This window comes from Zalophus californianus, chromosome 4 (genome assembly GCF_009762305.2).
Source record: "Zalophus californianus isolate mZalCal1 chromosome 4, mZalCal1.pri.v2, whole genome shotgun sequence".
NCBI classification, from domain to species: Eukaryota; Metazoa; Chordata; class Mammalia; order Carnivora; family Otariidae; genus Zalophus; species Zalophus californianus.
In genome coordinates this window covers 115,054,343-115,081,445 of record NC_045598.1, presented here as the reverse complement: position 1 = coordinate 115,081,445, position 27,103 = coordinate 115,054,343, and the positions used below count along the sequence as shown (strand labels likewise).

The 27,103-nt window shown below is 39.5% G+C and overlaps 1 long non-coding RNA gene across 1 annotated transcript; it reads left to right on the top strand.

The window, feature by feature from the left end:
- The first annotated feature begins 394 nt into the window (after nt 1–394).
- On the top strand, nt 395–26,693 carry LOC113932934. Its single transcript, XR_003523181.1, has 4 exons — nt 395–540; nt 5,749–5,828; nt 25,119–25,228; nt 26,561–26,693. It is a non-coding gene; the product is annotated as an uncharacterized LOC113932934 (long non-coding RNA).
- The last annotated feature ends 410 nt before the right edge of the window (nt 26,694–27,103 follow it).

Sequence of the window (27,103 nt, the reverse complement as noted above, 5' to 3'; positions counted from 1 at the left end):
AACTCCTCTACAGTGCTTTAACGCATATGGCAAAAAAAGTATGTGCCTGGCTTGAGCAGTTGTATAACTGGAGGTAGCCACTGGTTTTCATTAACTCTGCTCTCATTTCCATCTGCTGACCTCAGGGGGCTTTCTGTTTTTGGTAGTTTGAGATCCTTGTAGCTGTTGTAGTAGACAGCTGTGTTTTTGTTTCCCCAGCATCAATTCTTGTTTCCCTTTTTCATGACAACCTCAATTTTCCAGCCCAACTACAATTCCAAGACTTGGTTGTGATTGGTGGAAGTCTGCTGGCCATCCAATCTCGCGGGCCACAGGGATTGGTTCATAGATGAGCGCATAATCCAACCAGAATCAAAGAGATATAATGTAACATTGGCCTCCGGGAAGGGGAACTTTCTCATCTTTCAGAGCAGCCGCTGGTAGAGTCTCTCTTGTCCTCGATGGTGTGGTTGTGAGGGTGTGAGACTCAAAGCTGCTGTAGCCGTTCACAACCAGCAGGAGAGTTGCGGAACTGCCCGAGGACAAACCAGACGTGGGAAGGTATGGCAGAGAGATGGAGAAGTCCAGGGCCATTGGTGATATCGTTTCAGCTGCTGCTGATGTGTAACCTGAAGCAACACATTTGTTTCCAGACTTTTAAAGTATACGAATCAATAAATTATCTGTAAACTAGTATAAATTGGGAGTTTCCGTCAGTTGCACCTGATAAAACTGTCTTCTAGATTCTTCTAGAAAGGCATCATCAAAGACACTTTTGTGATTATAGTTACTCATTTGAAAAGACTTCATCATTGCTATTAGTGGAAATGGTAATTAACTGGAATAGTATTTCTGGTTAATTGATATTTATGACTTTCTTAAGATCAGTTAAAAATCAGTTTTTATTTCAACAGTTGCTATTGAAAAACATTTTTCCTCTAAGGGATGGCAGACGTGGCATGGGTCTGCAATTATTTAAAGGTTTCAGATTCTGGTTAATTGAGGTTTATTATAAATTGCGATTTCCAATATTTTATTGTTAAGAGCTTCCTGAGGACACATAATTCAATAGTACTTCTTTTGTCTAGATATTCCTTTCTTATCTAGCAGCTGTATTTACTGATACTGATGGTGAATTGCTTAACCTTTTGAAACCATTTTCTGTAATTCTAGGGTGATATTTGCACATGTACTTGGCTTTCTTTATAAATAAACTATACAAAGCTTATTTCAGAATGTTAGTAAATGTGGAAAAGCGAGGAGCAAAGGCATACTGACATTTTTACTAATTTGGAGGCCATTTAAAAATGGCTTATTCTGCAAACAGACTTCAAACCATTTGCTTATAAACACTGTAACCTAAAAAAAAGTGAGCTTAACATTGTTATAATATCTTATTTACTGCCATATAAGGGGTGGGTTTTAGAGATCAATTTTTGCTGACTTTTTTTGAGTTAGACTAGAAGCATTGAAACCCATTGGGGAAAATAGCTTCTATTAAGAGCAACAAGGAAAATATGATGAAGCACACTGTGGTGTAGAAATAATTCAGAGATTCCCAGCCAATTAAGATAATTATGGGTTACTTCAAAGATTCAGTGGGGTGCCTGAAGAAGAAAAAGCTTTTAAATTTTTATTAGGAATCCTGGGCAGGTCTACTGGGAAGTTTATGACGTTTCCTAGCCTTTTTGGTGGTGGGGGGGAATGGGAGAAAGAATATATCATTTATACTTTTATGTAAGTATTGACAGTGAAATCTGGAGCACCCTAATTCAAAATACCACCTTGAACAATTTGCTTCATTTTTCACTGTGGAGTTTCTTCTCCAGAAAGTAATTGGAAATCATGTGGGTTTTGCTTGTTAGAAAGGAAGAAGATAGATAAGCTGAGAGTCTTTGCTATAAGCAACCTCTGCAAAGCCAGTACCATGTTTGAGCAGACGGAACACTGAGGAAATCAGCTCTGTTGGCAACAGGGAGAGCTGCCCAGGCAGCTGGTGGTAGAGGAATTAATTCACGGAAGGCTCTTCTGCTGCCACGGTACAGATGGGATTATTTGGCTGACTTTCTCCAAGAGGAGGAGAGTGATACTATTGTAGCATATGTTTGTTTGGTTACCGTGGAAAAGCCAAGACTCTCCTGAAGGAGTTCTTAACAACTGGTAACTACATATCTAGCATCATAAAGACCATGTTGAAATGAGAAGAAAATGCTATTTAGAACATCTGCAAACTTGACAGTGAGGGACATAAAAGTGATACAGGCCTTGGAAGGAAAGATATGACCCAAAGACCCCAGCTCTGTTACTGAGCTATGTAACTGGGGGCTAGTTATTTATGAGTCCACCATGATAATTTTGTTGTTGAAAGCCTGACATCTGATCTGGTTTAGCCCCTTCATCAGAAATGGGGGTAAGAGTATGACAAGCAGAGACGAGTGTGTGAAAGCTGTAGGAGATTACTCTTTTGTGGACCTCCAGAGGCAGTGCATGGAGGACACAGAAGGGTCCCTGCTGGAAAGGGGAATTTAGGAGTGGGTGGGACCCTGTGGGTTAGGGCCTGATGAGAATTTGGAGAAGTAGGAATATTAACCAGAGGTCAGTGGTGAGTTTCAAATGAGCAAATGGCATGCACAAATGTCTTTTTTTTAGTAAACTTAAATTTTTTAGAGTAGATTTACAGAAAGATTGCAAAAAATAGTACAGGGAGTATCCATATAGCCTGCATTTGGTTTCTCCTATTACTAATATCTTATATTACAATGGTACATTTGTCTTATCCTAATGAACCAATACGTTGTTATTAACTGATGAAATTCCATAGATTATTCAGATTTTGGTGCCATTCCTGCTGGGCTATCTCAACTGACAGCAAAGAAATGTATGTGTGTATATTACTCTGTATATATACACATATTTACTAATATTTTTGTATATAACCACCTGTATCTATTAAGCTAAACATGAGTTTATACTTGCTATAGACTGAATGATTGTGTCCTTCCCAAATTAATATTTTGAAATCTAATCCCCAATGTGATGGTATGTGGAGGTGGGGCCTTTCAGAGATTATTAGGTCATGAGGGTGAGGTCCTCATGGATAAGATTTTTGAACTTATGAAAGAGACCCAGAGAGCTCTCTTGCCCTTTCTGCCATGTGAACACACAGCCAGAAGACAGTCATCTAGGAACCAGGAAGTAGGCTCTCATCAGACTGAATCTGCCAGGGCCTTGATCTTGGAATCCTCAGCCTCCAGAACTATGAAAAATAAATCTCTGTTGTTTATAAGTCACTCAGTTTATGGTATTTTGTTATAGTAGCCAGAGTGGACTAAGACTGTACTGATGATTCCACCTCTCATTCATTACCACATGGATCATTCTAGCATCTTCCCGTGCTTATCTGTAGCTCCCACTCCAACAGTGAAAAACTTGGTTCACACTATCTACCATTGGTCATTGACTCAACTGGTCCATTCCAGTGGACACGTATAGCAGGATCAGATTTGTCAACCTATATTCCCATGGGATACAACTTTATCAACTAGAGTATGGAGAAAATGGGTGATTTCTTCTGCCTTAAAGTTTACAAACTAATTTCTAAGCCATGGACAATTTTTGTGTTGAAAATAGCTCTCTGCTATGTGGAGAAGAAATTAGGGAGAGTAGAAAAAATGAGTGGAGAAGCTAAGTCCAAGAAATAATCGTGGTTTGGCTCAGGATAAATAAGAACAAATATTTATTAAGTTCTTATTAGCAAGCTCTGTATAAAAGTTAGTTATTACCTTTGTGTACCATAAGCTGTTCTAAGTACTTTATGAACCTTAACTCATTGCATCTTCACAACCACTAGTGAGCTGTACTATACTGACCCATTTCATAGATGAGGAAGCTGAAGCACAAGTTTATAACTTGCTCACTATCACATTGCCAGCAAGTGTTGGAGCTAGGATTCACATTCTCACAGTCAGGTTGTAGGTCCTGAGCTCTTAACCAGTTTCAGTTATTCCTGGCAGTCAAAATATCCAGACTCTTGACTTTAGGAATGCAGTCAGTCTCTTGTTTACTTTTTGTAAAGTAGTAGTATACTGTTATGTACTATAGAATCGTCCTAAATAGGTTAAATCAACATCCTTGACTGACAAAAAATTACATCAAAACCACAACAGCAAGAAAGAAAGAAGGAAAGGAGGAAAGAAGGAAAGCAAGGAAGGAAAGAAGGGAGGGAGGGAGGGAGGGAGGAAGGAAGGAAGGAAGGAAGGAAGGAAGGAAGGAAGGAAGGAAGGAAGGAAGGAACCACTTGAGCCCACAGTGATGGAGGACCACACGCTTCATCGAATGGGAATGCCATGTTGCTGAGCCTTGAGCTTTCTGCCATCTGTGGACTGTAGAGGTAGATGGACATAATCCAACAGCTGTGAGCTCTAATGGCTCCTGCTGGGCTGACAGAAGGTGGGGGTGGGGTGCAGCTATAAACTACATTTTGAATTCATGAGAGCCTTTCAGGCACCTGGTTAAGTGGTTCCTAACCAAGAAAAAAATTTTCATGTGCATTGTAAATCCTAGCTTTTTAAAATAAGCCATTGATAAAAGATGAAATACAATTCTAATAAAAATCTACTCAAATGATATGAAAAACAGTCTTTTGTAGGAAGCTTGTGCCTATTTATATTTGTGAATCAGTTATCACATGTCCCTCAGGAAATCAGAACAATCATTCTGCATGCTGAATTTTACCATCAGGGGCCAAGTTTGCTTTCAGATACTTGTGTGTGCAGTTGAGGGCATATTTTGCCATCCTCACAATCAAATAAAACACATTGATTTCCAGGGTCTCCTGATGTGAATGTCCTCTTATGGTCACATGTGATTTCAAGGAGGATCTGGAACCCTAAGTCTCCCCTGATTTAGAGCAGGGATGGGCCATACTTAACACAAAGCAAGTGGGTGGGGTTACTCCCAACAATGCTGCTTTAGGCAAAGATAACCTGATTTTGATCCTGAGACATAAAGCCAGTGGCCTATGTTTTTAGTAGATTCATCTTTTGTGGTAGATATTGGGTTCACTACCCAGACCCTGGGTTCAGAAGCATCTGAATGTGAAGCCCCAGGGCAGAAATATGTCTTATTTCAGTGTTTTGTATCCTAAGGGCTCAGTATGGCTCTGTTTCATGGTGGGCATTCAATGAAATGCAGGTATCTGTTCATTTCAACAACTGACTCACTGACTGACAGAATGAATGGATAGAATAGAAAACTGTTTCCATCTCTAAACATGTACCTCTCTTTCTTTCGTGGCCCATAGGAGAGGAGCCCAGAAAACTAATAATTCTCATGTAGAGCCTCTGAAGAAGTTAACCATCATAGAATCTTAGGCTTGTAGAGAGAGGAAAGTCTTATTTTCCACACTGATTGATGCAACAGAATTCATTTCCCCCAAATCCCTCACTTTATGCCAAAGACATGGGGATTTAGGTGTTTTTCCCTAAGTTACTTCTTGTTTGGGGAGAAATGGTCAAACTGCTCCCTGGGGAAGAGAGCTGAGATACCACATTGAGCTGGAGCTAGAATCAGTACTGTGGTTGCTCAGTATAGAGGCCACAGACTGGGTTCCTCAGGGAAGTGTTAGGACTTCCTGAAGTTCACACTATCTTTCCCTTTCCACCCACTGCCCCATCATAAACATGTTCTGAGTCCAGGCCTCTTAGGGGTTTGGGATCCTGTCCATAATCTTGTATCACCCATTGTTCCTTTCCTTTCCTATGTTTTCAGTCACAAGGAACCAAAAACTCCATCCTAAAGAGACTCGAACAACAAGCAGATTGATGATCTACATATGGAGAAGTCCCAAGGTAGAGTGACTGCAAGCAAGGTTGGGATTCAGTGACTGTGTAATGTCATTGAGGACTGGGGTCCCTTCCATCTTTCCATCCTTCCATCTTCAGAGTCCTCATCTTCTCCTAAAAAACGTGTCACTTTCATAGTCCTGTCTACAGGGGGTGTAGTGTAGAGGCTAAGCTTGGCCTTGGGTTCAAATCCTAATTCTGCCACCTAGAGGTTGTACCTTAGTCTCTTCATAAGCAAAGTAGAGGAACATCAAGGAACTAAGCCCACTTGTTTGCTATGAGGAATAAATGCTCTATGAGTTATCATCTTTATAATTAGAGTTTAACTACATGATGCCAGACTTCACACCCCAGCCCAGCAATGTACAATGGAGGAAAAAAGGACCACTCCTCCCAGTGTCTTTGTCTAAGGCCACTGTCAGTCTATAGCATACCTTCGGACTAATTAGCAAACGTGTCTTCCCCCTGGAGTAGCTTTGAGAGCTAAGAGTGATTTGTATGCATTAGACAACAGTGCTTCCCACCCACGTGGGTGCAGCCCAGTGGCTGCATCTGTGTGATTTGATGCTGCTTTTGTGTAAAGACAAAATGTTCTTTCTCTGGGTAGGTGGCATCCTACATTGTTCAAGAACCCATCTGGGCCCAGCCCCAGTTCTCTTGAGAATACCAGGGCAGAACAATGTGAAAGAGACTTGAAGGGCCATGCAGTGATCTTCAAAACCCTCTGAATATGCATTTCTAAATGCTGCTTTCACAAAACAGTAGCTATAATTTATGAATGTCTACTATGCATTAGACATTGCTCTAGATCTAAATCACATCTAGTTTTCACAGTAACCTTGCAAGATATATGTTATTATACCCACTTTGCATATAAGGAAGAGAGCTATCAGTGCGGGGCTGGGGAGGGTGCAGAGATTTGAAGCTTAGGAGACTGAAAGCTAAGGCTAGGATACAGTTATTGAGAAAGGTCAGCTGGCATGGTAGAAGTCAGCTCTATTTGAACAGAAGGCAGAGTTAACGTAGCCATTAAGTCATAGGCCAAGATGTTTTGTAAGCTTCAGAAACCTCTGTAAAATATTCATAGAATGTTAACTTGTTATTTTATTAAGGAAACTTTTAGCCTATTGAAATAAGATTTGCTTTATGGTCTGAATTACTAAATTTGTTCCCGTTTTAAAAGAATGTGTGTTTTGCAGTTTTTGAGTGCAGTGTTTTATATAAGCCCATGATACAGTGTGTTTATTTTGGAAATAAAAACTTCCACATCCTTATGAATTTTTGTCTGCTTATTCTATTGCTGAGAATGGTGTATTAAATCCACTATGATTTTCTGGCTTATATTTTAACACAGATTCCCAGATTCCCATATCATCACACTTTCTTTGAAAACATGGTAACTTGTGGGTACTGTATTTCTCTGTGTGTATATGCCATGATTTATTAATTACTATTTGGATGATTTCAGTTTTCCCCAAAGTTTTCACGTATACTACTGATAATCTAATTTTATGTATTATCCACATGATTTCTGTTTCAATTATAAGGCTTTAATTTATTCTTGATAAATTTTGTTTTGTTCAAATACTTCGAGTTTGTCCCACATTTAAAATGTGGGGAGAGGGAGAGGGAAAAGATGGTGAAGGAGTAAGGGACCCTATTCCAACTGGTCCCCGGAATTGAGCTGGATATCTACCAGACCACTCTGAACACCCATGAAATCAGCCTGAGATGTAAGAAGATCTGGATCTCTACAAACAGAATATTGCAGGTGGTTGGTTTCAAGGTATGAAGTGGGGAGCCCTGATTTCATGGGCACATATCAGAGGATAAACAGCAGCAAGAGGGAGCCTGGCTGTGGGGATCCTACATCACCAGTGAGCGACAGCAGATGGGGCACAGACTCGCAGACCAGTAGAGGTGGGGAAAGGATTTTAGGGCAGTCCTCTGGACGGAAGCCCAAGGGGCGGGGCCACACATGTGAACTAGGGGTGGCTGGTGGTTTTAGAAGCACAAAGGGCAGAGATGTGTCCCGACCTGGAGGCAGCACTGGGAGTGCAGGTGAGGGGCGCACAACCCAGGAGTGCTGCTTATAGCAGCACAGACAGAAACAGAGGTAGTGTGGCCTGGAGAGCTCACTGAAGCACAGAATGAGATCTCTCTGCTCTGAGGCAGAGGGTTGGAAATGGTCTCTTTTGCTCTGACTCTCGGAAGAGATGTGGAAAGCCACCAGGGAAAGCAACCAGAGAACAAAAGCCCCCCAAAACCGGTTCCCACTGAGCCCATCCCCCGCCACAGGGGGACAGGGCAACTCTGCCCAAACAGGGTTGCTTGAGTAACAATGCGGTAGGCCCCTGCTCCAGAAGACAGGCTGGGAAAACAAGAGGCCAGCAAGCCTAAGGTCCATAGAAAACAGGTGCATCTTGCTTGGGTTGTGGTCAATAATTTGGACTCTATTCATTCCCTCAACCACCCATCAACAGAATGACTAGGAGGAGGAATCCCCAAAATAGGAAAGACTCAGAGATTACGACTTATGCTGCAGATTTACAAATGGATTCAGATATAACCAAAATATCAGAGAAAGAATTCAGGCTTGCAATTGCGAAGACAATAGCTAGAATGGAGAAATCAATTAATGGCAACACTGAGTCTCTAAGGGCAGAAATGAAAGCTGAATTGGCAGAACTTAAAAATGCTATCAATGAGATCCAATCTAATCTAGATAATCTAACAGCTAGGGTAAATGAGGCAGAAGAATGAATTAGTGACCTGGAAGACCATTTAATAGATAAAAAAGGAAAAGAGGAGGCCAGGAAAAAACAACTCAGAATCCATGAAAATAGAATCAGAGAAATAAGTAACACCATGAAACATTCCAATGTCAGAATTATTGGAATCCCGGAGGGGGTGGAGAGAAAGAGAGGACTAGAAGATATATTTGAGCAAATCGTAGCTGAGAACTTCCCTAATCTGGGGAATGAAACAAACATTCGTGTCCTAGAGGCAGAGAAGACCCCTCCCAAGATCAAGGAAAACAGGCCAATACCCCAGCATGTAATAGTAGAACTCGCAAATCTTAGAACCAAGGAAACCATCTTAAGGGCAGTTAGGGGGAAGAGATACCTTACATACAGAGGGAGGAACATCAGAATAACGTCAGACCTATCCACAGAGACCTGGCAAGCCAGAAAGGCCTGGTAAGACATATTCAGGGTACTAAATGAGAAGAACATGCAGCCAAGAGTACTTTATCCAGCAAGGCTGTCATTTAGAATGGATGGAGAGATGCAGAGCATCCAAGACCAGCAGAAACTGAAAGAATATGTGACCACTAAGCCAGCCTTGAAAGAAATATTAAGGGGGGGGTTCGATAAAAGGAGAAAAACCCAAAGAGTGATATACAACAGAAATTTACAGGGATAATCTATAAAAACAAGGTCTTCACAGGCAACACGATGACAATAAATTCATATCTTTCAATAATCACTCTCAAAGTGAACAGCCTAAATGCTCCCATAAAATGGCACAGGGTTGCAGATTGGATAAAAAGACAGGACCCATCCATATACTGTCTACAAGAGACTCATTTTGAACCTAGATACATCCAGACTGAAAGTGAAGGGATGGAGATCCATCTTCCATGCCAACAGACCTCAAAAGAAAGCTGGTGTAGCAATTCTTATATCAGACAAATTAGATTTTAAACTAAAGTCTGTAGTTAGAGACACAGAAGGACACTATATCATTCTTAAAGGGTCTATCCAACAAGAAGATCTAACAATTGTAAATATCTATGCCCCCAACATGGGAGCAGCCATCTACATAAGCCAACTGTTCACCAAAACAAAGAGTCATATTGATAACAATATGTTAATTGTAGGAGACCTCAATACTCCACTCTCAACAATAGACAGATCATCTAAGCAGAAAATCAACAAAGAAACAAGAGCTTTGAATGACACACTGGACCAGATGGACCTCATAGATATAGACAGAACATTCCACCCTAAAACAACAAAATACTCATTCTTCTTGAGCGCACATGGAACTTTCTCCAGAATAGATCACATACTGGGTCACAAATCAGGTCTCAACTGATACCAAAAGATTGAGATTATTCCCTGCATATTCTGAGACCACAATGCTTTTAAAACTGGAACTCAATCACAAGAAAAAATTTGGAAGAAATTCAAACACTTGGCAGCTAAAGACCACTCTGCTCAAGAATGTTCTGGTCAACCAAGAAATCAAAGAAGAACTTAAACAATTCATGGAAACCAATGAGAAAGAAAACATATCAGTTCAAAACCTATGGGATACTGTAAAGGGAGTCCTAAGGGGGAAATACATAGCCATCCAAGCCTCACTCAAAAAAAAAAAAATAGAAAAATCCCGAATTTACCAACTAACTCTACACCTTAAAGAACTAGAGAAAAAGCAACAAACGATGCCTAAGCCATGCATTAGAAGAGAAATAATTAAGATTAGAGCAGAGATCAATGAATTAGAAACCAAAAACACAGTAGATCAGATCAACAAAACTAGAAGCTGGCTCTTTGAAAGAATTAATAAGATCAATAAAACACGGGCCAGATTTATCCAAAAGAAAAGAGAAAGGACCCAAATTAATAAAATTATGAATGAAAGGGGAGAGATCACGACTAACACCAAGGAAATAGAAACAATTATTAGAAATTATTATCAACAACTATATGCCAACAAACTGAGCAATCTGGATGAAATGGATGCCTTCCTGGAAACCTATAAGCTGCCAAGACTGAAATAGGAAGAAATTGACAACCTGAATAGGCCAATAACCAGTAACAAGATGGAAGAAGTGATCAAAAACCTCCCAAAAAACAAGAGTCCAGGGCCTGATGGATTCCCTGGGGAATTCTACCAGACATTCAAAGAAGAAATTATACCTATTCTCCTGAAGTTGTTTCAAAAAATAGAAACAGAAGGAAAGCTTCTGGACTCATTCAATGAGGCCAGCATTACCTTAATCCCCAAACCAGGCAAAGACCCCATCAAAAAGGAGACTTTCAGACCGATATCCCTGATGAATATGGATACCAAAACCCTCGACAAAATCCTAGCTAATAGGATCCAACATACATTAAAAGGATCATCCACCACGACCAAGTGGGATTTATCCCCGGGATGCAAGGGTGGTTCAACATTCGCAAATCAATCAATGTGATAGAACACATTAATAAGAGGAGAGAGAAGAACCATATGGTCCTCTCAATTGATGCAGAAAAAGCATTTGACAAAATACAGCATCCTTTCCTGATTAAAACTCTTCAGAGTATAGGGATAGAGGCAACATTTCTCAAGTTCATAAAATCCATCTATGAAAAACCCACTGCGAATATCATCCTCAATGGGGAAAAGCTGAGAGCCTTTCCCTTAAGATCAGGAACACGTCAAGGATGCCCACTCTCGCCACTACTGTTCAACATAATACTAGAAGTCCTAGCAACAGCAATCAGGCAACAAAAAGAAATAAAATATCAAATTGGCAAAGAAGAAGTCAAACTCTCTCTTTTTGCAAATGACTTGATACTTTATGTGGAAAATCCAAAGACTCCACCCCCAAAGTACTAGGACTCATACAGCAATTCAGTAATGTGGCAGGATACAAAATCAATGCACAGAAATCGCCTGCTTTCTTATACACTAACAATGCAACTGTAGAAAGAGAAATTAGAGAAATGATTCCATTTACAAAAGCACCAAAAACCATAAGATACCTCGGAATAAACCTAATCAAAGAGGTAAAAGATCTATACTCTAGGAACTACAGAATACTCATGAAAGAAATTGAAGAAGATCCAAAAAAAAAAAAAAAAAAAAAAGGAAAAACATTCCATGCTCATGGATCAGAAGAATAAACATTGTTAAAATGTCTATGCTACTCAGAGCACTCTATACCTTCAATGCCATTCCAATCAAAATTCCAATGACATTTTTCAAAGTGTTGGAACAAACAATCCTAAAATTTGTATGGAATCAGAAAAGACCCCAAATCGCCAAGGAAATGTTGAAAAAGAAAAAGCTGGGGGCATCATGTTGCCCAATTTCAAGCTATATTACAAAGCAGTGATCACCAAGACAGCATGGTACTGGCACAAAAACAGACATATAGACCAATGTAACAGAATGGAGAGCCCAGATATGGACCCTCAACTCTATGGTCAAATAATCTTCGACAAAGCAGGAAAAAATATGCAATGCAAAAAAGACAGTCTCTTCAATAAATGGTGCTGGGAAAATTGGACAACCACATGCAGAAGAATGAAACTCGACCATTCTCTAACACCATACACAAAGATAAACTCAAAATGGATGAAAGACCTCACTGTGAGACAGGAATCCATCAAAATCCTAGGGGAGAACATAGGCAGTAACCTCTTTGACATTGGCCACAGCAACTTCTTTCAAGATACATATCCAAAAGCTAGTGAAACAAAAGCAAAAATGAACTTTTGGGACTTCATCAAGATAAAAAGCTTTGGCACACGCAAAGGAAATAGTCAACAAAACAAAGAGGCAACCCACAGAATAGGAGAAGATATTTGCAAATGACACTACAGATAAAGGGCTGGTATCCAAGATCTATAAAGAACTTCTCAAACTCAACACCCAAAAAAACAAATAAGTCACAAAATGGGCAGAAGACATGAAAAGACACTTCTCTGAAGAAGACATACAAATGGCTAACAGACACATGAAAAAATGTTGATCATCATTAGCCATCAGGGAAATTCAAATCAAAACCACACTGAGATACCACCTTACATCAATTAGAATGGCAAAAATGCACAGGGCAAGAAACAACAAATGTTGGAGAGGTTGTGGAGAAAGGGGAACCCTCTCACACTCTTTGTGGGAATGCAAGTTGGTACAGCCACTTTGGAAAACAGTGTGGAGGTGCCTCACAAAATGAAAAATAGAGCTACTCTATGACCTAGCAATTGCACTCGTGGGGATTTACCCCAAAGACACAGATGTAGTGAAAAGAAGGGCCATATGCACCCCAATGTTCATAGCGGCAATGTCCACAATAGCCAAACTGTGGAAAAAGCCGAGATGCCCTTCAACAGATGAGTGGATAAAGACGTGGTCCATATATACAATGGAATATTACTCAGCCATCAGAAAGGGTGAATACCCAACTTTTACATCAACATGGATGGGCCTGGAGGAGATTATGCTAAGTGAAATAAATCAAGCAGAGAAAGTCAATTATCATATGGTTTCACTTATTTGTGGAACAGAAGGAATAGCATGGAGGACATTAGGAGAAGGAAGGGAAAAACGAAGGGGGGAAATCAGAGGGAAAGATGAACCATGAGAGACTATGGACTCTGAGAAACAAACAGAGTTTTAGAGGGGAGGGGGGAGGGGGTATGGATTAGCCTGGTGATGGGTATTAAGGAGGGCACATACTGCATGGAGCACTGGGTGTTATACGAAAACAATGGATCGTGGATCACCACACCAAAAACTAATGATGTATTGTATGGTGACTAACATAACATAATAAAATAAAATAAAAATAAATAAAATGTGGGAAGAGAAGAAAGGAATATTATATCCATCTGTTTGCAACTCTTTCGAGGGAGAGTGGTATGGGGACATATTCCAGAATTTAGGGCCTCTTTTGGGGCCATGCTGCTTTCCTCCTAAACTTCATAACCCTGCCTAACGACAAACCTTCCTGAAAGTAACACACACACACACACACACACACACACACAGAGCCAACCCATCCTGAAAGTAGCAGAAACAAATTTATAAAATATATAGGTCTCTATATTATAAGTACATTTATAATATATACAAAGTATTTATAAGTATAAACAAATTTATAAAATATATGTCTATATATTATAAGTACATTTATAACATATGAAAAGTATTTATTAGAAGTATATATACAAAATATATAAGTATCTTTAGGGTAAAATGACATTCAAGTAGGTGGTTCCAAGGATAGAAAGCGTATAAGTGTAAATCTAACCAAGTTTCGGTCCAAGCAATTTCCCAGCCTGATATTCCAAGAATGCCACATTAGTTTTTTAGTTCAAATAGGAACTATTCTCCATCAAAACTGACCAAGACCAATTTACATCTGATCTTCAGGATCTCCACCTCTACTAAAACTGCTGACCTTTTTTCTAAAGTCATTCTCCACTCTACCTAGAGCCTCTGGTCTTATTTTTCTCTTCAACTCATGACCGTGTTGCTTTTCTTCCAGAGAAAGCAGAGTCATGTCTTGCTCTCTCCTAAAGAGCAAACTGCTCACACACCTCAACAGAGGGAGTGAACAAGGTTGCCAGGACAATGCCATACAATTTATATGCCACAACAAAAAAAGAATGATCTAGATCGGCAATAAGAAGATGTGCATGATAAATGTTGGGGGCAGGAAATATGTGAGTACAAGATAATATGAAATTCTTTGGAACGAAGATAAATTGTTTTGTAATGCTCCATTTTAGACTCCCTTGGAATGAGGGACTCAGCAGCAGCAGCGCCCCCTCTTGGGCAGAGATGGAAGAGCCACAGAGGAGCCCAGACTCCCCAGGGTAGGTGCAAGGATGGTTAGCCTCTCCACAGGCACACTCTCTACCAGGACTACCACATTTTATTTTTGTGAGGGTTAAAGAAAATAAAATATAAAATGACTATCATTGTGTCTAGTACATATAAAGCACTGGAAAATAAAATAAGATGGTTCGTGGCATATAGGAAAGTCTCCTGAAAAACTACATTATTTTATTTTTGTAAAAATTACGGATCTGGTTTGGTTTTCCCTGGCTGTTCTGCAAGAGCCACGACATGTTAAAAAAAAAAAGGTACAGGAAGATTCACAGGGTTGGAGAAAGTAACTGTGTCTTTAACAGCTCCTTACATTCGAGAGAAAAGGAAAGAGCTAGGTGCACAGCTTGCAGAGTGAAGAAGTGTGCTTTTTGTCACCAGTCGGTCTTAGGCTTCCACGGCCCTGCGCACTTGTCCCAGAGCCCTTGGCTGGTTCTGTACCAACTCTCCCCCCGGGCCATGTCTTTCCTTCCTTCACACAAAAGGGAGCCCTTGGGGGACTTTTGGGCAGATTTTTCTTCCTCCTGTGGCTTCCTCAGGGCCATATTTTTATCTTTGAAAATTCCTTTAATTTATGCATGACACTAAAGGGCAGAGATTGTCTCCAAGCAGGCACTTCAAAATGCAAAACATATCCTCATCCATCTCTAGAGGCCCAAATCCCTTGACAGGAGGTGGCCATGATCAGGTTGTGGTTGCTGTCTGCAGAGCCTGGTCATGAAGACAGATGGGCTGGGCTCTGTTGAAACATTCTATACCTGCCGCTATCCTTAAAGACCTACTTCCCATGTGCCCAGTGGGAACTGGAGGGTCTTGCCATTATCTGAAAGGATAACAAAGGATTTAGCTTAAAAAATGCATATTTTATTTTTCAGTGTTTCATAGGCACTTGACACAATAATAGCAATAATTTATATTTTGGGGTGCCTGGGTGGCTCAGTAGATTAAGGACCAGACTCTTGATTTTGGCTGAAGTCATGATCTCAGGGTCCTGAGATGGAGCCCGCTGCCGGCTCCATGCTCAGCATAAAGTCTGCTTGGGTTTCTCCCACTTCCCCTTTGCCTCTCCCCTTGCTTCTGATCTCTCTCTCTCTCAAATAAATAAATAAACAAACAAAAAAACAAATACAATCTTTAAAAAATAATTTATATTTTATCTGCTTTAATTTTCACCAAAAAAATCCTGTGTTAAAATCCCCGTATTCTGAAATCAGAAAGGGCATCTGTGGCGGGGCTAACCGCCCTCACCCCTGCTCTGGGAGCGTGGACTCCTCCGTGGCTATTCCCTCTCTGCCCAAAAGGAGGCGCTGCTGAGAAAGGAGGTCTCACTGCCCATGGTCACAGTTGGATTGTGCAGCTCAGTGTTCGGGTCTTCAGGTGCAACAAGAAAATGGCGAGAGATGAGCAGCAGAGGTGGGGAAGCCAGTGACGAGCTGACCGCAGTGTACACGGAGGAAGTGGCTGACGTCCTAGGAGATGAGGAGGCCGGCCTGGCCTGCCTGTTCTTTTTCCCTCCCCGCGTCCTCCCTCCTCCCCTTCCTCCCCTCCTCCCTCCCTCTTTCCCTTGTCTACTCAAAAATGTATTTGATTAGCTCGGCATTCTAAGTTTTACTAACTAAAAGCAGGCCTCATTAGAACTAGCTGGGTTCTCCTACATCTTGTGTTCCTGGACTGCATCCTTTACTGTTCCACATCTCCATTATCTCTGGGAAATTCCCTTTAAAAACAATGTCCAACAGGCAAATGTTGTGGCATCTAATGTCATACAATTCCTCTTATTTCTTTTCTTTTCATTTTCTTCCTTCTCTCTTCTTTCTTGCGTTCTCTCTTCCAAAGTTCCATCGCCTTATTTAGATGTCCCTTCGAGTTTTACCTGGTGGGTGTGCTCAAGTTGTTTTTCCAGAGGGAGGGTGACAGGTGGCAGGAGGGCGGTGTGTGACTGAGTCTGTGTGGGTGTGCTGGCCTAAGGAGGGCGCTGTGAGGTATGAATGGATGTAGATCCGTGTGGAGAAGCTCCCCGCCCCCCCCCGCCGAAGTTGCCTGATTTCCTTCAGATGAAGCATATTCAGTCACCAAGGCAGGCCTTAGCATTCCAAAGAGTGAGATTGGTCACATCCTTAGATCTCTAGATTGTTCGGTGTAACTCTTTGGCCTTCTTTGGCTGCTCTCTCTAATCCTGCATTGCTTGCCCTTCAACTTCAACTGCCAAGAGATAGGAAACCAGGGGAATTTGGGAAGCTGAAAAGTTTTTTTTTTTAATCTGGTTTGGTCAGGGGTGAAGAATGAGTGGGAAAATCTTTTGAGCATTTGTTTGCTTCACAGACAAACAAGCCTCCTCTCAATTGTTGGGACTCAGGAGGGTGGCTACCCTGGTTTCATTCTGGAGTTCCAGTGGCACTGCTTCAAAGGCTGGGGATTTGTCTGGTTTTTAAAAATATAAATACATATATTTATTTTATATGTTTTTATATTTTATATATTGTATATAGTACATATATGTACATTAAATATATATATTTACTTATAAATATATATCTACACTATATATGTATCTATAATATATATGCTAAATATATATATTTAATGTACATACATATGTGCTATATATAGTTACACTATATTATATATTAATGTTATGAATTATTTTAAAAAGTGTTCTATTGATGGGGAGGATATTATAAAACATATCTCAGCAGTCTTTTTATGACACTTAAACCATCTGATGAAAATAAAAAGTTTACTAATGTTTCTTAATTGATAAAATATCAACATTACAAATGGAGATTAGTTGCATGGACATTATAAACAAATTAGGAGCCATAAATTAACTGGATACTTTCCTCACACTATTAAATCTTCCACTCAGTCTTTCTACAATCTCTTCATATTTAGCAAATGTCATTACCTGATACAAACGTTTGCTGAGATTGTTATTGTTGTTGTTGTTGTTAGCTTTACAGTATTAATATGGATGAGCTATATGATACATTTCGGGGGGGGGAAACAAGTTAGTCAGGTTCTTAGTGATGACCTCAAAGCAGAAAATTGTTTCAGTGCAGAATCCTAATGGAATTTTTTTCCTGTAGAATGTACTGGAAGAAATCACCTGGAAATGACCACCAGAGTGATGCTCAGTTTGGGCTTCCATTTGATTCAAATCTAATTGCTAATTAGACATCAATTTCACTACCTGAAGGAAGTATAGAACATATAGTCTTTAAAAAATTTAAATTCTACATGTCTTATGCCCATTTCTTGATGGGATTTTTTGTTTTTTGGGTGTCAAGTTTGATAAGTTCTTTATAGATTTTTGAATACTAGCCCTTTATCTTATAAGACATTTGCAAATATCTTCTCCCATTCCATAGGTTGCCTTTCAGTTTTGTTGACTGTTTCCTTTGTTTTGCAAATGTTTTTATCTAGATGAAGTCCCAGTAGTTCATTTTTGCTTTTGTTTCCCTTGCTTTTGGAGATGTGTCTAGCAAGAAGTTGCTGGAGCTGAGGTCACAGAGGTTGCTGCCTGTGTTCTCCTCTAGGATTTGGATGGATTCCTGTCTCACATTTTGAGTTTATTTTTTATATGGTGTAAGGAGGTGGGCCAGTTTCATTCTTCTGCATGTGGCCGTCCAGTTTTCCCAACACCATTTGTTGAAGAGACTGTCTTTTTTTCCATTGGATATTCATTCTTTCCTGCTTTGTTGAAGATTAGTTGACCATAGAGTTGAGGATCCATTTCTGGAGTCTCTATTCTATTCCACTGATCTATGTTTGTTTTTGTGCCAGTACCATACTGACATTTCCCCAAAGAAGACATACAAATGGCTAACAGACACATGAAAAAATGCTCAACATCACTGGGCATCAGGGAAATACAAATCAAAACCACAATGAGATATCCCCTCACACTAGTCAGATTAACAACTCAGGAAACAACAAATGTTGGCAGGATGCGGAGAAAGGGGAACCCTCTTACACTGTTTTGGGAATGTAAACTGGTGCAACCACTCTGAAAAACAGTTTGGAGCTTCCTCAGAAAGTTAAAAATAGAGCTACCATATGACCCAACAATTGCACCACTAGGTATTTACCCAAAGAATAAAAACATTGTGAATCGAAGGAAACACACACCCCAATGTTTATGGCAACAATGTCCACAATAGCCAAACTATGGAAAGAGCTGAGATGTCCATCAACAGGTGAATGGATAAAGAAAATATGTTACATATATGACATGGAATATTATGCAGCCATCAAAAAGAATGAGATCTTGCCATTTGCAATGACATGGATGGGACTAGAGGGTATTATGCTAAGTGAAATAAGACAGAGAAGGACAAATAACATATGATTTCACTCATATGTGGAATTTAAGAAACAAGACATGAACATAGGGGAAGGGAAGGAAAAATAAAACAAGATGAAAATTGAGAGGGAGGCAAACCATAAGAGACACTGAACTCTAGGAAACAAACTGAGGGTTGCTGGAGGGGAGGTGGGTGGGGGGAAGGGATAACTGGGTGATGGACATTGAGGAGGACACCTGATAGAATAAGCACTGGGTGTTATATGCAACTGATGAATCACTGAATTCTACATCTGAAACTAATAAAAAATTTAAATTGTAAGATATATCATAATAAAAAAGAGCATGTAAACTAAAATGAAGCAAATATCCAAGGGCCCACGACCCAGGGTAGAAAGAGCACAGTCCTTAAACATCTCCTCTGGGCTCCTCTTCATTGTTTTCCCATCTCATCCCCTGCAAGTTGACTCCTATGTCTGGCTTTAACCACCCCCTTACTTAAAAACAAATAAATAAAAAAGGTTTTAACACCAATTCATGTATCTCCAAGCAATATCTTATCACTTTGAAAAAAATTGAGTAATAATTACTTAACTAGCTTTGTAATCGAGAGGCATTTTGGCCAGGATCAGATGACAGTTGGGAGGAAAAAATTATTGTGGCCAGCATGTGGGACCCAGAGGACCTTGTCTCCAAGAGTGACTAAGAGTGTCTGTCCAGGAAGCCTGCAGGTGAGGTGATCAGTCCTGGAAGTCCTCGCATCTTGCAGGTGGAGCATCATGCTGGTTTTGGTGTGGACTGGGAACTGAACATGGGGCAGAACTGGGGTAGGAGGAGTGCTGCTTTTCAAGGTTCTGCTTCTAAGCTCCCTGTGGCCTCTCTCTCCCTCTCTGGTGCTATCAGAGCAGAGCCTTTGGTGAGGTAAAAGGAGCATATGCAGGTGTGTAGTGTGTACTCTGGTGTGCTATCCCTCGACAGGTGTGTCTCTCTGGTAAGCCCCATGGACTCTCCATCTGACATAAGCTCTCATTTTGGGACATTCTCCTCCATCCTCCAAGGAATTGCCTTGACTTTCGCCTGTAGTGGATGTCCTGTTTCCTTTATCCTGTGTCTTTCTTTCCCTTGGATTTCACTCCCATTTTGCTGAAGCACATTCTGTAGTCGCTCTTTAAGAAAAGGTCCAAAGGTGAAATATTTTTTGAGGTCTTGCAGGTTTGAAAAATGTCTCTATTCAATCTTTAAACTTATTGATAGTTTGGATATGGACTTATAGGTTAGAAATCATTTTCCTTCAGTGTCCTGATGGGTTGCTCCTTGTTTTCAGGTTTATTGATGAGAAATCCAGTCTTTTAACTCCTCATTCTTTCTATATAATTTGTTCTTCCAACCACTGCTGAAAGATTCTAGAATTTTCTCCTTGGTTCCAATATTCTGAGATTTCATAAGGGCTTTTCCTGTTGTTTGTTTACTTTATCTATTTTGTGAGACATTTGGTTGCCCTTTCAGTAATGGGAACCTTTCTTGAATTATTTTAGTCATGATTTCTTTTCATGTATAGTCTCTGTTCTCTCTTTCTGAAATGCCTATTGTTTAGATATTGGACTTCCTGATATGGTCCTCTGGTTTTTCACTTGGTTTTCTTTCAATTTCCCATCTCTTTGTCCTCCTTTTTGGGAGAGTACTTTGACTTTGTCCTCTAGATCTTCTGTTGTGTTGTTATTTTGTGCTCTTACTTGTCAAGTGCTTTCCAAATGCTTCTTATTGTTCTCTGAATATTTCTTTTTATAGTATTCTGTTTTTGTCTCATGATTGCAGTATCTTATTTTGTATCTCTGGTGATATTAATAATTTTTATTGATATTTTCTTTCCTTTGCAGAATTTCTATTATATCCATTTGCTTTTTTCTCTGCTTGTTTTTAGTTCTGCTTTCTATGTAATGAGTTCTTCTCATGAATCTGTTAACTTTTGCTTGTCTGTTCATGATTAAGAGGGAATTAAAAAGCCTATCAAAGCTTTGACTGTATGACAATGATTATTGATTTTGAATTTATTACAGGGTAATCTGTGTGGGCCATTTGTTACATCTTTCCTGGTAAGAATCTGTAGAAAGGATTCTTTAACTCTCGTGTCTCAAAGCTAAAGAACTGGCTTCTAGCATCGTAGGAACTGAAAAGGGAACAAGACTAGGCATTTTAGATTTGGCTTTCAATACATATGTGATAATTCAATCTCCTTGTTTTCCTTATAGGACTAGTCCCTTTTACTTGTGAGGAATTTCAGATATTCCTGGTTTAACTCTTTCCAGGAAATATAGCTCTAAACTTTCGTTGGTAGGGTTAGGTTTGTTATTCAAAGGGGCACTAAATAGGAAAGGTGATCCAGGGGGGCTAATGGCTTATCCAAGAGCTCTTACCCACTTTCCTTATTTTATGCACCCCTCCCCCACCTTGTCCCTAGTTTTGCTTCCTGTCTTTCTGTATCTTTTAAGGATTCTGATGTATAGATAGGATTAGATCTTAGCTTTCTCTTCTGGAGGCTTTGTGTTCAGGCTCTTGGGCTGCCAAGCCACTTATCATGCATCCATCTGTTGCTGTTGGCTCTTCCTGTGTTCTTTTAACCTTCAGTGAGCATATCTTAATTTGTGTGTGCATGCGGTTTTACAGAGTTTTCAGGAGGAGCAAAATTGTGTGCATATGTTCAATTAACTATCTTTTTTTAAAAGATTTTATTTATTCATTTGTCAGAGAGAGAGAGAGAGAGAGGGCCCAAGCAGGGGAGCTGCAGGCAGAGGGAGAGGGAGAAGCAGGCTCTCTGCTGAGCAGGGAGCCCGATGTAGGGCTTGGTCCTAGGACCCTGGGATCATGACCTGAGCCAAAGGCAGATGCCTAACTGACTGAGCCACTCAGGCACCCCTCAATTAACTATCTTAACACAGAAACTGGCCTGCAGTTTTTACAGTACAATTCATTTTATTTATGTTCTATAAAAACCATAGAGTTTAGAGTAGAAAAAAATTTTGAACTTTATGTACTCTAATGCCCTCATTTTATTTATGAAAACATTGTCTCTAACAAGTAAATAACTTGTCTAAAACCACATGGATAGTTTGTGTTAGGGCTCAGATGTACAGAAAAAAAATCAAGCTCGAATTTCTAGATTGTCCCAATGTCCGAAACTGCTGAAGTATCAAAATTTAGCTTCTTCTACAGATTTCCTGAGCATAGTATGTAAAAGGTGATATGCAGATCATGAGTTGTAGAGACTGAAACTTTGTCCTATAGGAAATTATGGTATTTGTCAGACCACAGTGATGTAAGCAGATAATGGGACCTCTCCAAGATTAAACAATTATTGAGTATAATCCAGGAACAGATAATTAATTTGGATTGTGAAAACACAGAAGTCAGTCTATATCTAAGCCAATGACTAAAGAATCAACGTGCAGGAAAAAGAAGTCCTATGTTTTTAAAATGTTCACAAACCATGGTATGTGCAGAGAGTATCTCCCATCAGTTCTTTTGGGGGTTGTTCCTCTGAATTCTTGGACCTCCCTTCCCTATCCTCCAAGGCCTCAATGTCCCTTTGTTTTCCAAGGCTCTTGGAGTCCTAATGTGATGGGTTTCCTTTACCTGCTGTGTGTTCTCCCACCCACCTACCTTTCCTTTCATTAACAAAGCAAAACAAAACAAAACACTTTAATTGTGCTGACATATGTCTCAAAACAGCTTTTCTGCATGATCAACTAACTCTTCTTTGAAAATCTTTTGTTATAATTCTCAGTGCCTGAAGGATGGGGGCATTGTAATAAGCATGAGGGGAATAGGAGTCTTGTTGCTGTCTGTCATGAGTTATGTGACTTGGTCGAGCCATGGCAGGTATCTCCCTTTCCTGATTTGCAAAGTGATCCTTGCAGCAGGATTCCTCAATTATTTTAAAGAAATAATTATTGGTTATGTAGAGTTCATGATCAATGAATGGATGTCTAAGTTGACATTTCACTGTATTGTGGAGGGATGTTGGGATTTAGGGCCACAGGAGGGGAACTACAAAACCCCACCATTTAGGTAATTATCTTTCCTCCAAAAATAGAGACCAGCCAAAAATTTGAGGTGCGAGGGAACAGGTGTGATTTTGTGGCTGTGAAAATCCATGAGATACAATTTTAATCTTCATATATTGGTGACAGATGTTTATTTTGCAGCTGTACAACTGATGATCTAAAATTTAGGCCTTCACTTGTTTTCTCTTGAATTAAGGATCTAAAAATATAAATGGAAAATAAATGTAATTGAATTCTGACTTCCAAAGGGAAATGACATTTATACTGTTATAACCTTGATAAATATATATATTCCTTCCCAACCAATGGATGATAAATCAAAGATTTAACTGTCTTTTATGGTGACTGCTTTGGACTTTATAGCCATTTAGTTTTGAGTTAGCCTAGTAGTACATCATCCTGAGAAGGAGTCACATAATTTAAAAAGAGGAACTAAAAAATTTACCATGTTGGTCGGGTTTGATATCTGCGTTATGAGTGTTATGCTTTTATGCTTGTTTGTCTTTTTTTGATGTGGGAGGAGTGGCTGGGAGTTTTATTGATGCCTTGCTTTTTTTAAACTTTTAAAATATTAGTTTTGAATTATTATTGAATTGTTATTAAAAATAATTTATCATAAACATCAAAGTGAGTGAAAAGAGACTTTAGAAGTCATTAAAAAAATAAGCATATGTCCCGAGCCACTTCAAGTAATTATTCTTCCTTGCTCATTCAGCTGTCTTCTGTTTCTGCTTCCCACAGCCTCAGCCCACCACCTCCAGGTGAGCTCTTAGATGTGGCCCTTGATTTTGCAAGGCTGAGGCTCAGGCAACAGTCCTGGGGGGCTTCAAAAGCACAGAGTTCTCAACCCCATAAGGAAATACTCAGATGGTGGCTTTCAACAGGGTGACAAAGAAGGAAATGAGACGTATTTCCCTATATATCTGCTAAATTGGAAGACCAGTATGTTTTTTTAAAGGGAAGCAGAGTTGATATCAAATATTACATTAGTTTCAGATGTACAACATAGTCCACTATTACGTGCATTGGGAAATGTTCACCACAATGTGTTGTTACCATCTGTAACTGTACAGTTATTACAAGTAATTGACTATATTCCCTATGCTGCACTTTTCATCCCCCTTATTTATTTTATAACTGGAAGTCTGTAGCTCTTCTTGCCCTTCATGTATTTCACCTGTCCCCCGCCCCCTTTCCTGTATTTGTTTTGAAGACTTTTGTGAATTGTTGGTTTTTGAGTCACTGGTGTCCAGATGACACTGGGCTAGATTCCTGCCCCTGGAAATAGCCTTATTCAGTCCACTTGTGGTTCACACCAGGAACGTCTTCATCGTTCTCACAGGTAGTAGTGATGCTGTTCACTGTTGTTTTCTTGCCATGCTCATTGTCTTTGCTAATGAAACCAGATGAAAGCAGACAGGATATTCACAGACCAAGGAAAACAGTGACCTTCTTCCCACCCACAAACAAAATTGGAGGAAATAATGGATGACTTTAACAGAGACCCTTTAGCTTGCTGTGTCTCCTGATGCAGATAAATGATTAAATTTCAAGAAGACAAAATGTGAAATGGAGAAATAAATTTGAATAAATTGGCATTTTATTTATTTATTTATTTTGTAAATGGCAATGAGTTTGATACTAAACCATGGTTTTATTACATGGTTCTCATATAGAAGTTCTTTATATTCTGTCAGGCTTGGATAATTTCCAATAAAATGGGTCTTCCCCATTTGTTATTTAACTTCACTTTGTTTCTTAAATTGGCTTCAAAAATGCCAATTCCGAAGGACAACAGCATTTGCCAGTTTCTCTTTGGTGCTTTAGTTTTACAGTTATCAGTCATAGCTGCCAGATATTTTTCTCCTGTGAATATCAGTGATACTTGTTTAATCAGATTTACATTGTTTCTCTTTTATTATTGGCATTTTTATATAATTGGATGATTGTGGGCTTAACAATAGGAAAGAAAGGAAAGCTTTCTTTAGTGTTAACATCAATCCTTGCAAAGTAGGAGCATTTTTCTACTGAAAACATGTATGGATGCACTTAGCAAGGGATTTGTGCTTTAGAAGATGTGACAAGTAAAGCAATACCCTTGCTCATATGGTTTCAGATTGATGAGAAAAACACACATACCTTACAATGAGGAAAGTACAAAGTGTACAGGAGACGTGGCAAAAATCGATCTGCAGGTCCACAGTGTGATGACATTTTCTATGGAATTTATACCCACAGAATATGGGCCATTTCAATGGCCATTGTATAAATCTCCCGTGAGTGCCGCATATGGTTTCTCTTTCTGCTTTCTGGTTGCAGATGACAATGAAGCCCCAGGAGACAGACCTTCCTAAGGTGGAAGGAGCCCAGGTCCCTGCATGGAAGAGAGCCACCCTGGTCCAGGAAAACAGTCCTGCCAGGAATGTTTGGTGAGCAAGAAGCACCCTTACTGTTCCATGAGACTCTGAAGTTATGAGGTCTATATTCACACAGTTTAAGCTAACTGTAATAAGCCGAGTCCATGAAGCTGATAGGAGAGAAGTAGAAGAACAACAGCAAACATCTACATGGGTGTTAAGTGCTTTGGTTTAGCTATCGTTATCGCTACTAGTAACTATCATTTTAATAATGAGTGAAGTGAAGCTTACAGATTAAAAAGAGACATTCCATGCAATATAGTTATTTGGGAGGACTGCCCAACTGAAAATTCTGCCTATCAAATGATCTGTAAGGAAGAGCCATGCATGTCCTTAAATCTACAGTGACACAATTGAGAGTAAGATGGATTCAAGTATACGAAAACAATGAATTGTGGATCACTACATCAAAAACTAATGATGTATTGTATGGTGACTAACATAACATTATAAAATAAAAAAAAAGATGGATTCAAAGCTCAGAGAAGTATACATCTTAAAAAATTCAATGCAAATCTAGTCAGATGAAATTAAATAAACTTTACTACACTCAGTGAAAAACTTGTCCAGAGAACTTAAGTAGGCAGAATTTAAGATGCTTTAAGTGCCACATCCTTGCCTTTTTTAAAAAAAATCTCTGTATCCCAACCTCCAGGAAGTCCTGAACATTGGATACTAAAATTAAAAAAAAAATGTAGATTACCACAGATCTATTTAAGGGCAAGTTACAAATAGTAAGGGGGAATAAGGACAAGTTCAAAAGCTTGAGGGTCCACTGAGGCATTACTATAAATATAATATATGTTACTATATATCTTCAGGAAACTCTTAAAGATGCAGTGTTGCAGATCAGCTAATCTAGGGCTTGGCAAACTTTTTCTACAAAGGTCCAGATAAATACTTTAGGGTTTGTCAGTCATGAGGCAAAATGAAAGATACTGTGTAATTTGCCATCCTTTAATAATGTAAACACCATTCTTTCTTTGTGAGCAGTATAAAAATAGGTAGTGGGTTTGTTCCACAAACCTCTGAGCTAACAGTTCTGGAGAAATATATGCATATTGAGTGTGGAGGGGTATGTGCTCGCACATGTGCCCATGAAACTTATGAGTCATTTACAAAGGGTACCAATACCTTGGTTTAAAACTCCAGCCAGATGAAAAGCACTTCATTGGTTAATATGGGACCATAGAAGAAGATGATGCAGCCTGAGCTCATACAGCACCAACAGAACTAGATGAAGGAATCACGATTGGTTATTGATGGGTACACTTTTCCTGGAGGGGGTAGGAATGTTTCTGTTGTGCTAATAAAATAATTTTATTAACTGACTTCTCATTTTAGTGACCCATAGGTGTAGTTCGTAGCCTGGAAACAAGCACCTCCCTGCACAGCTTGTGCAGCCTCGGATTCCCCACGTGAACTTAGATTCCTAAGACCTCCCAACATCGCAGGAGAGAGGTGGATGCGTTCGAGCTCTCGTCTTGGAGAAACGGCTGCTATGGACAGGAAAATGAGGCTGCAAATTGGGAAAGCCAAGTGCTTGGGGGGTCCCCATGCCATTGTTTTTCAAAATATTTCATAGAACAAGTAATATTCACATTATAGGAAATTTTTAATAGAAAAAATCCTTTCCAACAATTCAACTCTCATAATCATGATTAGTATTTTGATGAGCTTCCTTCCTTAATATGTTCTTATACAAATTCTTAAGTGGCTGTAATCTCATAATCCGTACAAATCCGAATTTGGCTTTTTCTTGCCTGATTATATAAACAATAATTTTACATTAGTGCAAAATCTTCAAATGTTTTCAGTAAAAAAAATAATATATGTTGATTAAATAAAATTGGGTTAGAAAATAGTAGGAGAATGATCTCTCTTGTG